General features: G+C 47.1%; 1 long non-coding RNA gene across 1 annotated transcript; it reads left to right on the forward strand.

Moving 5' to 3' along the window:
- The first annotated feature begins 333 nt into the window (after positions 1–333).
- LOC144227958 (uncharacterized) lies at positions 334–3,473 on the forward strand. The gene is made up of 3 exons (XR_013334076.1): positions 334–392; positions 2,333–2,469; positions 2,775–3,473. It is a non-coding gene; the product is annotated as an uncharacterized LOC144227958 (long non-coding RNA).
- Positions 3,474–10,863: the final 7,390 nt, after the last annotated feature.

The raw sequence follows: 10,863 nt of genomic DNA on the forward strand, positions 1-10,863 counted from the left end.
TGGGGGGGTACAGAGAAGGAAGGAGGTGGGTACACAGGATCAGAAACAGGCTCTGTGCTGATAGCAGCGAGCCTGATGTGGGGCTTGAACTCATGAATGGTGGGATTATGACTGAGCCGAAGTCCGCCACTTAACCAGCTGAGCCACCTAGATTCCCCCTATTTATTTAAGTAGGCTCTGTGCCCAATGTGGGGCCTGAACTTATGACCCTGAGATCAGGAGTCTCCTGCTCTACCAACTGAGCCAGCCATGGGCCCCCACTTTGTTCTGGCTTTTAATAATAGCTCCATACAGATCTGTTAACAATCTTCTTTTTCATTTTTGTAGTGTTGAGTGTTTTACCAGATTCCTAGTTCAACGGTACTCTCGTGTCAATATAGCAAAGTCCACAGGTGAGTAGATTTTCATTTGTTTCGTTGCGGGAGGGGCTCATGGCCCCCAACTGGTTTCTCTTTGGCATTGTAAGACCTAAAATTTCCCCTTTTGTGTTTTACCCCCTGCACCAGCCAGTTGCTGAAGGACACCTCTTGCTCATTTTGGCCATTTTCCCCCCTTCTCCCAGAACCTATTCATCTTATTTTTATTTTATTTTATCTTATTTTTTAAACTTTTTTTTTTTAACGTTTATTCATTTTTGAGAGACAGAGACAGAGCACAAGTGGGGGTGGGGTAGAGAGAGAGGGAGACACAGAATCTGAAGCAGGCTCCAGGCTCTGAGCTGTCAGCACAGAGCCCGACGCGGTGCTTGAACTCACAGACCGTGAGATCATGACCTGAGCAGAAGTCAGATGCTTAACCAACTGAGCCACCCAGGTGCCCCTAAAATTGCTATACATTAAAAAAATCATTATGTAAGCACCCTCTTTCTGTCAAGTAAAGCTTTTTTTTTTTTAATGTTTTTATTTATTTCTAGGAGAGAGAGAGAGACAGCGTGAGCAGGGGAGGGTCAGAGAGAGAGGGAGTCACAGACTGAAACAGGCTCCAGGCTCTGAGCTGTCAGCACAGAGCCCGACGCGGGGCCCGAACCCACAAACCGCGAGATCATGACCTAAGTGAAAGTCGGACGCGGTACTGACTAAGCCACCCAGGCGCCCCTGTCAAGTAAAGCTTTTAACCTGAAATTTATTTTTTCTGATACTAATATAGCCATTCTAACTTTCTTTTAGCATTTGCCTGATTTTTTCTCTATTCTTGTGGTTCCAAATTCTTCATATCCTTCTGTTTTATGTATATCTTTTATAAATAGCATGCAGTGCTAATCTACTATTTTATAAATAGTAGATTAGTTAGAATAGAATAAATTATCTTGTGATAAATATGGTAGGCAGAATAATGCCTTCTCAAAGATGTCCACATCCCAGTTCCTGGCAACTGTGAACATTATCTTCACCCAACAAAAGGTCCTTTGCAGGGGCACCTGGGTGGTTAAGCGTCATGATCTCACAGTTCCAGTTTGAAGCTCAGAGTCAGGCTCTGCTAACAGTGTGCAGAGCCTGCTTGGGATTCTCACCCCCTCTCTCTCTAGCTGCTCTCCCCCCACTTTCTGTCTCTCTACAAATAAATAAATAGAAACTGTATTATTTTCTTTTCATTTTTAAAAAATATTTAGTTTTGAGAGAGAGAACATGTGTGCACAAGCTGGGGAGGGGCAGAGAGAGAGGGAGAGGGAAGATCTGAGGCAGGCTCTGTGCTGACGGCAGAGAGACCAGCTGGATACAGGTCTTGAACTCACGAACTCACGATGGCAGAGAGACCAGCTGGATACAGGTCTTGAACTCACGAACTGTAAGATCATGACCTGAGCCAAAGTCAGATGCTTAACCTACAGGGCCACCCAGGCGCCCCATAAATAAAAAACTTAAAAAAAAAAAGGTACTTTGCTGATGTGATTACATCTAGGATCTTGAGCTGAAGAGACTATCCTGGATTATCCAGGTGGGCCCAATGTCATCATAAGTCTTTAAAAGTGGAAGTGGGGTCGGAGTTAGAGATGCTCTTTCTGCTGCAGTCTTTGAAGACGGAAGAGGGAGGCCATGAATCAAGGAACACAGGCCATCTCCACAAGGAATGAGACCTTCCTAACACCTTGATTTTAGCAGGGTGAGACGCACTTTGGACTTGGGACCTCCAGCACTGAAAGATAAGAGATTTGTATTGCTTTAAAGCACTAGGCTTGTGGCAATTTGTCACAGCAGCAAATAGAGATCCGATATGATAATAAGCAATTCCAAAAATCTCAGTGGCTCTCAAAAACCAAAGTTGATCTCTTGCATAAATTACGTGCCGTTTATGAGTCGGGCTTTGGATCCATTTCATGTCTTCTTTATTCCAGACTCCAGGCTGGAGAGGCTGCCCGAGGCAGATGGAAAAGAGCAAGGGCAGAATCATCCTGGGACTCTTACTGCTTCTGCTCAGATGTGGCATAAACCATTTCAGCTGAAATTCCATTAACTGAAGCAAGCCACCTGGGTAAGTATAAAATGGAGTAGGGAGTAGCATTGTCCCAGAGGAAGGACGCCTGTCTTATTGTGTAAAGACAGATGGAGTGTGAGTGGGGGAGGGGCAGAGAGAGAGGGAGACACAGAATCTGAAGCAGGCTCCAGGCTCCATCCATGCTGTCAGCATAGAGCCTGACGTGAGGCTCAAACCCATGCACTGTGAGATCATGACCTGAGCTGAAGTTGGATGCTTTAACTGCCTGAGCCACTCAGGCGCCCTCAAAAAGGACTGTTTTAAAGATTTATTTTTAATGTTGTTGTTGTTTGTTTTTTTAGAGAGAAATACAGAGTATGAGCAGGGGAGGGGCAGAGAGAGAAGGAAACACAGAATCCAAAGGAGGCTCCAGGCTCTAAGCTGTCAGCACAGAGCCCAATGCCGGGCTTGAACCCACAAACTGCGAGATCATGACCTGAGCCGAAGTCAGCTGCTTAACCGACTGAGCCCCCCAGGCGCCCCTAAAAGGGCTATTTTTAAAAGATCATTGCAGCTCTAGAGAAGGTCAAGAGCACAGAGAGTCAGAGACTCTTCAGGAGGCCACTGGGGTAGTCAGGCCAGAGGTGATGCCCGGGGAGGCAGTGGGGAGGAGAGGTGGGCATGAATTAGGGAGAGATTTTTGAGCTGGAATCCACAGTATGTAGCGACGCATTGGATGTTAGGGGTGAAAAAGAAAGTAGAAGTCCTTTCAAATTCTTGCCTACCAAGAACACTGCCCAGCAAGGGGAATGAACAAGCGGCTTGAGGGATTCTTACCCTAAAGTAGACCTACTGTGTGCTTCCATGTACATCAGGTTAAAAACAGACAAAATTAAAAACTAACCTATGAGGACAGAGTCCAGAATAGTGATTAGCTTTGGGGGAGACGGAGAGAGAGGGGACACCAGAGACGGAGCAGGGCACGTGCGGCCGCTGCTGGCTACCCAGGTGTGTTCTGAAAATTCATCCAGTTACTCATTTCTGTTCTGTGCACTTTTCTATGCGGCTGCTGTGCTGCAATAAAGTATTACATAAATAAATAAAAATAAATACAAAGTATAAAATAAAGCCTAAAAAATAAAAACAAACGACTTCTAGTTTTTTGTTGTTGCTATGTTAATTTAATTTAATATTAAGGTTTATTTATTTTACTTTGAGGGAGACGGAGAGTACGCACAAGTGAGGGAGGGGCGGAAAGAAGCAGAGACAGAATCCCAAGCAGGCTCCGCACCATCAGGGCTGAGCCCAGTGTGGGACTCGAACTCCCAAACTGTGAGATCATGACTCAAGTGGAGGGCAAGAGTCAGATGCTTTACCAACTGAGCCACCCAAGTGCCCTTGTTGCTATGTTTATTTTATATTAAAAATGTTTTTTAGAGTTTTATTTACTTATTTTGGCAGAGAGGGAGAGAGCATGAGCAGGGAGGCACAGTGAGAGGGAGAGAGAATCCCAGGCAGGCTCTGTGCTGTCTGCGTGGAGCCTGACGCGGGTGACACAGGGCTTGAACTCACCAACCAAACGGTGAGATCATGACCTGAGCTGAAATCAAGAGTCAGATGCTCAAACGACTGAGCCATCCAGGTGTCCCTATTGCTATGTTAACTTTAACCAACTATTGGTAAGTAAATGTTGGGAAACCAAGGAAGGGACAGGTTCATGGAGGGCAGATGATGAGAAAATAGAGATGTCCAAGATGTACAAGTGTGGATTTGGAGGAGTGTCAGGGCTGGGAAGAACCTTTGGAGCCTCTGGAAGGATTTATCGCTGGTGGAATAACTAAAGCAATTCAGGGAGCAAATCGGGGAGCAGGTGCCAAGGAAAGGGGCCCAGAATCAGGCCTGGATGTTTGGCCGTCCTCTGCCTCTTGGATCGGTGTTCCACGGTAACCCTCTGGGCATGCGCACCAGGGGCCCATCGCCAGCTCCTACCATCCCTGTCAGCCCCTGCGGCTCTGCCCCAGCCAGCCTCCTACACAGCTACCCAGGGCTGCTTCAACCCCGAGCCTCTGGCTTTTTCTTCTTGGCTGCCTCTCTCCTCTCTGGCTTTTGTCTCCCTAGGGGGCTTCTTGAGACCCTTGGATGGGAGAATCTCTACCTTTGAAATTCTACAATCTGGTTTAAAAAATTGATAACTGAACATCATTATAATGGAAAAGGTGCTCTACAAAAGACAATGTCCAGAGAGGGGAAAAGATGAGCTACAGTTTGGGAGAGAATATTTTCAAATCATCGATCTGACAAAAGCTTGTATCTAGAATATGTAAAGAACCCTCTAAACTTGATGGTCGGAGGGGCACTTGGGTGGCTCAGTCTGTTAAGCGTCCAACTCTTGATTTCGGCTTGGGTCATGATCTCACGGTTCATGAGTTCAAGTCCCACATTGGGCTCTGAGCTGACAGCATAGAGCCTATTTGGGCTTTTCTCTCTCCCTCTTTCTCTGCCTCTCCCACACTCGTGCACCCCCCCAATAAATAAATAAACATTAAATAAAAATAAACTCGACAGTAAGAAAACAAACAATCCAGTTAACAGGCAACAGACTGGAACAGACACTTCGTGTCCTGGGGCTGCCATATGACAAAGTACCACAGACTGGGGGGCTTCGGAGAGACAGCTAGAGGCTAGAAGTCCAAATTCAAGGTGCTAAGGGGCCATGCCCTCTCGCTGGTGGGTGCTGGCCATCTCTGGTGTTCTTTGGCTGGCCGCCATAACATGCCAATCTCTGCTTCTGTTGTGACATGGCTGTCTTCCCTCTGAGTGTCTGTCATCACCTGGTGTGCTCCTCTGGGTATCCGTCTGTGTCTCTTCTTCTAAGGACGCCAGTCATACTGGACTAGGACACACCCTAATCGACTATGACCTCGTCTTAACTCCGAGACCCTATTTCCAAACAACGTCACATTCACAGGAAATGATGGAGGAGGGGGGAGGGGCGCGGTGACGACAATATGTCCTTTGGGGGCAGCCACTCAGTTCACAACAGAAAATAAGCACATGAAAAGGTGTTCAGTATCATTAGCCAATAGGGAAATGCAAATCGAAACCACGCGACTAAGGAAACCAAATAAGAAGGAAGTGTAGACACAGAAGTGTATAACACATTACACACAGAGTTCCAGGGAAGATTGCTTAATTAACATGTGTTGCTTATCAAAGGTTTCTATGTGGATGATGTCAGATGTTACCAAAAAAAAAAAATGATGAAGAAGGTACATATTCATGTGCATGTGGAAATAACTAGGAAAGGGTGCAAAAAAAAAAAAAGAAAAAACCCCCACAGGACTAAAAGAAAGAATACTGGTAATTCCAAAACTGTCTCGGAAAAGCAGCCACTCTGAAAAACAGTCTGGAGCTCTCTCGTAAAGTTATACATTTACCATATGACTCCTCTCAGGTGTTGGCTAGAGAGAGAAAAACCTGGGTCCATGTAAAATCCCGTACACAAAATTCATAGCATCTGTATTTGTAAAGGCCCATCCGGGAGATAACCCATTCCACTCAGTTGAATACTAGATGGTAATAGAAACACTTGGGAATAAAAAGGAAGGAACCGTTGATTCCTGCAACAGCCTGGATGGGTCTTGAGGGCATTATGTTGAGTGAAAAAGCCAGTTTCAGAAGGTCACATACAATATGATTCCAATTATGTAATGGTCTTTAAAAAAATTTTTTTTAATGTTTACTTATTTTTGAGCGAGAAAGAGAATGCAAGTAGGGGAGGGGCAGAAGGAGAGGGAGACACAGAATCCGAAGCAGGCTCCACGCTCTGAGCCCGCAGAGAGCCTGACACAGGGCTTAAACCCACGAGTTGCGAGATCATGACCTGAGTGCCACCCAGGCACCCCCAATCATGTAATGTTCTTTTTTTTTATTTTTTTTTTATTTTTATTTATTTCTAGGAGAGAGAGAGAGAGAGCATGAGCAGGGGAAGGTCAGAGAGAGAGGGAGATACAGACTCTGAAATAGGCTCCAGGCTCTGAGCTGACAGTCAGCACAGAGCCCGACGCGGGGCTCGAACCCACAAACCGTGAGATCATGACCTAAGCGAAAGTCGGACGCTTAACCGACTAAGCCACCCAGGCGCCCCTCATGTAATGTTCTTAATAGGATTAGTTGCAGAGACGGAGCACAGATTACTGGTTACCAGAGGCAGGGGGTAGGAAGGAGGGGGTGACTCTAAAGGAGTCAGGAGGGGGTTCCTTTGGCGATGGAATTATTCAGTATCCTGTTGGGAGGTGGGATATACACCATTCCATGCGTGTAATAACATTTATAGAACCGGACATAAAAAAAAAAATCAAAAAGTGAGTGCTTGTAAAAACTGATGAAATCCGAATAACATGTATTGTTTTGTTGTGCCGATGTCAATTTCCTGGTTCTAACTGGTCTCTGGTTTTGTAAGATGTTACCCTTGGGGGAAGCTGGGTGAAGGGGACACAAAAACAAACAAAAGAGGAGAGGTCACAACCAACACCACAGAAATCCAAACAAGAATAAGAGAATATCATGAGCCATTCTCTGCCAACAAATTGGGCGATCTGGAAGAAATGGACCAATTCCTAGAAACATATAAATTACCAGAACTGAAACAGGAAGAAACAGAAAATTTGGACAGACCTCTCACCAGTAAAGAAATTGAATCAGTAATCACAAGCCTCCCAATGAGCAAGAGCCCAGGACCCGATGGCCCTCCAGGGGAAACCAACCAAACATTTAAAGAAGAATTAACACCCATTGTTTTGAAGCTCTTCCAAAAAATGCAAATGGAAGGAAAACTTCCAAACTCATTCTCTGAGGCCAGCATTACCTTGATTCCAAAACCAGACAAAGAGCCCACTTTCCATACTTCTTAGGCAACATCTGTGTGAGTCTAAATTCTTTCAAAATAAAAAGTGAAAAAACAAATTCTCCACAGTGTGGAGGGTCAGACGCCCAAGGCTGCCATGGAAGGGAATGACTTTGAAGCCCACCCACAAGCTGTTTTATACCAACCTACCAAGGGGGGAAAGGTAAAAAATACAGCTGCTCAGAGGGATTCATCCATCCATCCATTCATTAATTCATTCATTCTCAACACCTCCTCTGTGTTGGGCTCTGTCCAGAAACAGCACTAGACCAGACAGCCAAGCTCCCTGACTTATGCTTTAGCGTGGGTCCTGGGCCAGACAGCCAGGTTGAAATGTAGCCCTTCACTCACTAGCAGCGTGGCCTTCAGTGAGTTACTTAGCCTCTCAGAGACAACCCAATCTCTGTGGTTTAGTTGTTGTAGTTTTCGTTTGTAAAATGAGGCTATTAATATCCACTTCATGGCGAGGTTGTGAGGAACACATGAGCTGATTCAACTATGGCCTCTTTAGTGACATGTTTAGGGGGCTTGCTATGGAGACCATGGGGTTTACAGCTTCCTTTCTCGGAGGGGGGGGCAAGGACAAATATACAAGGGGAAACACACACACGCACACACATGTACACACACACACTCACACAGGGTGGCCTGATGGAGATCCAATATTCAGGAAAAGCCTCAGCAGCCTCAAGGGAGCATGGGAGGTCACCACAGGAAGAGCATGAAACCCACAGAGACCAGAAACACAGAGACACAAGACCCAAGGAAAGGACTCAGACCAGAGAGACTGAGAGACCAAGAAATGGAAAGATTCAGAGACACTCATAGAGACTCAGAAACCCAGAGATTCTAAGACACCCAGAAACCAAGGGATGTCCTGAGACCCAGAGTGACCAAGAGATTGAGAGACACATATAGAGACCTAGAGACTGAGAGACATGCAGCGACCCAGAGAGACAAAGACAGCCAGAGAGAGCCAAAAACACCCAGAGCATCAAAGAGACCCGCAGATGCAGAGAGGCCAAAGGAATCAGAGGTATCGGAGACCTGACAGAGATCCAGAGACCTGGAGACCAAAAGAGATCCAGAGAGACCTGCAGAGATCCAGAGATACCAAGAAGCTCTGAGACATAGAGAGGCCAAGAGACCCCAAAACATCCAGATACCCAGAAACTTGGAGAGATTGAGAGACAGCAAAGAGATCAAGAGATTAAGCAACTCAGAAACAAGAGACCAGAGACACAGAACAGGAGGGGCAGTCCCTAGGGATGGAAATTCACACGGGCAGCCAGGGTCAAAGCCTGAGCCTGCGAGCAAAAGCAGAGATGGCTGCCATGTGTCCAACCAGTGGTGAGCAGCTGGGTCACAGGAAGGAGCCTACATCCGGGGTCCGGGGACCTGGGCTCCAAACCTGGTCCTGTGCTCCCCACCCACGTGGCCCAGCCACATTTCCTTCATCTTTCATTCAAACGTCAGAGGTCGAGGCCCTGAGCCTCAGTTTACTATCTGAAAAATGGCAACAAGAACCACAAAACCTACTTTCCAGGGCCAGGTGCATTGGTCACGTGACTTGAGCCCACTTCCGTTGTCACCAGTGGTAGGACTTGGAGCATAAATGATTCAACTTTCTGGCCTCCATTTCTATTAAAATATGTATTTTATTTTTTACTTATGTTTTTAAGTTTATTTATTTATTTTGAGAGAGAGAGAGAGAGAAGCAGGGGAGAGGCAGAAAGAGAGGGAGAGAGAGAATCCCAAGTAGGCTACGTGCTGTCAGCACACAGCCCGATGCGGGCCTTGATCTCACAAACCATGAGATCGCAACCTGAGCTGAACTCCAGAGCCAGCTGCCTAACTGACTGAGCCACTCAGGCACCCCTAAAATCTGCATTTTAAAAGTCACCTGTCACCACGTCACACCTACTAGGATGCTTACTATCGACAAAACAGAAAATAACAAGTGCTGGCAAGAATGCGGAGAAGTTGGGACCCTCGTGCTCTGCTTGTGGGAATTAAAATGGTGCGATCACTGTGGAAAACGGTGGAGGTTTCCTCAAAAGATTAAAAACAGAATTAGCCTCCGATAGAGCAATTCCATTTCCGGGCGTGTACCTCAAAGAACTGAAAGCATGGTCTTGAGATATTTGTACGCCTATGTTCATAGTGGCCTTACTCACAATAGCCAAGATATGGAAGCAGCCTGAGTATCCATCAATGGATAAAGGGATAAGCAAACTGTGGTGGATACACGGAATGGAGTATTATTCAGCCTTAAACAGGAAGGCCATCCTGACACATGCTAGGGCATGGATGAACCTTGCAGACGTGCTAAGTGAAATAAGCCCGTCACAGAAAAGACAACTCCTGTGTGATTCCACTTGCAAAAGATCTCTAGAGTACCTGAAGTCACAGACACAGAAAGTAAAATGGTGGTTGCCATGGACTAGGGGAAGGGACATTGGGAGTCACTGCTTAAAGGTACAGGCGTCCAGTTTTGCAAATGGATGTTGGTGATGGTTTTGCACAACGCTCTGTATGTACTTAACCTACCGAACTCAAAAATGGCTACGGTAGTAGATTTCACCTTACGTGTATTTACCACGGTTAAAAAAAAAAAATCGGGAAAAAAAGTGTCACCTGTCAAATGTGGAAAGAAGTGCAGGTGCTAACTGTCCCATAGGGTTGGAGAGGGAGTAAATGAACGGGTGAAGAGAAAGTCTTAAGGGCAGCTCGGGGTGGGGAGAGGGCTTGACCGTCTTTGACAAAGGCCTCCTCTTCAGGCTTGGAGCCCCTGGCCAGGCTTCCCCAGCCGCTAACGGATCTTGGGAAGGGTTTGTGGACTCTGGAAATTCTCATGCCAGGACACTCTGTTTTCTGGCTCGTAGGTTTTGAGATTCCTGGATCTGAAACAAACACAGACACAGCCCAGAGACCCAGCCCCGGCAAGGCGCAATCAGTGAATGGTGCCCAGGCCTCACTTCCGGGCCCCGCATCTTGGTTGGCTCCATCTTCATAAAGAGGTGGGGAGGGGGCCGTGTCGCTTATTCAGGCCCTGGGGTCCCGCCGGCCTGCCTTTGCCCCTCTTGAAGGTGGTGAAGCTTGGGAGAAGCTCTTACCTTGGGGAGCCGCAGCTGGGAGGCGAACGTGGAGACCAAGCTCCCTCCAGATAGAGGGAATGGTGAAGGCCCAAAGCCACGCCCCCTCCTCAAGAAGGGGCCTGATTGGTGGAGGGCTGCGAGGGCGGGGCAGCGCCAGGGCTGTATAAATGCAGCCCCTCTGGCGCCCGGTGTTATGCTGTAGGTAATTCCCTAGCTCAGGTAAGACTTCTTGGAGGAGGCTGCGCTGCGCGTGGGAGCCTAGGTGGAGGCCCCCACGTTGGCCAAGGGGTGCTGGGCGGCACCTTCTGAGCCCCGTAGTCGGCGTCTCTCCCCGTGGCTTGAAACGTTTGAGGTGGCCATCCCCTCAACTTGCTCTAAAGGCAGGTTATTTATCTAATAACATCCCCTTCCCCCCCCCCCACCGGGCCTCAGTTTCCTCACCGCGAA

This window comes from Crocuta crocuta, unplaced genomic scaffold, assembly GCF_008692635.1.
Source record: "Crocuta crocuta isolate KB4526 unplaced genomic scaffold, BGI_CrCroc_1.0 scaffold53, whole genome shotgun sequence".
Lineage (NCBI taxonomy): Eukaryota > Metazoa > Chordata > Mammalia > Carnivora > Hyaenidae > Crocuta > Crocuta crocuta.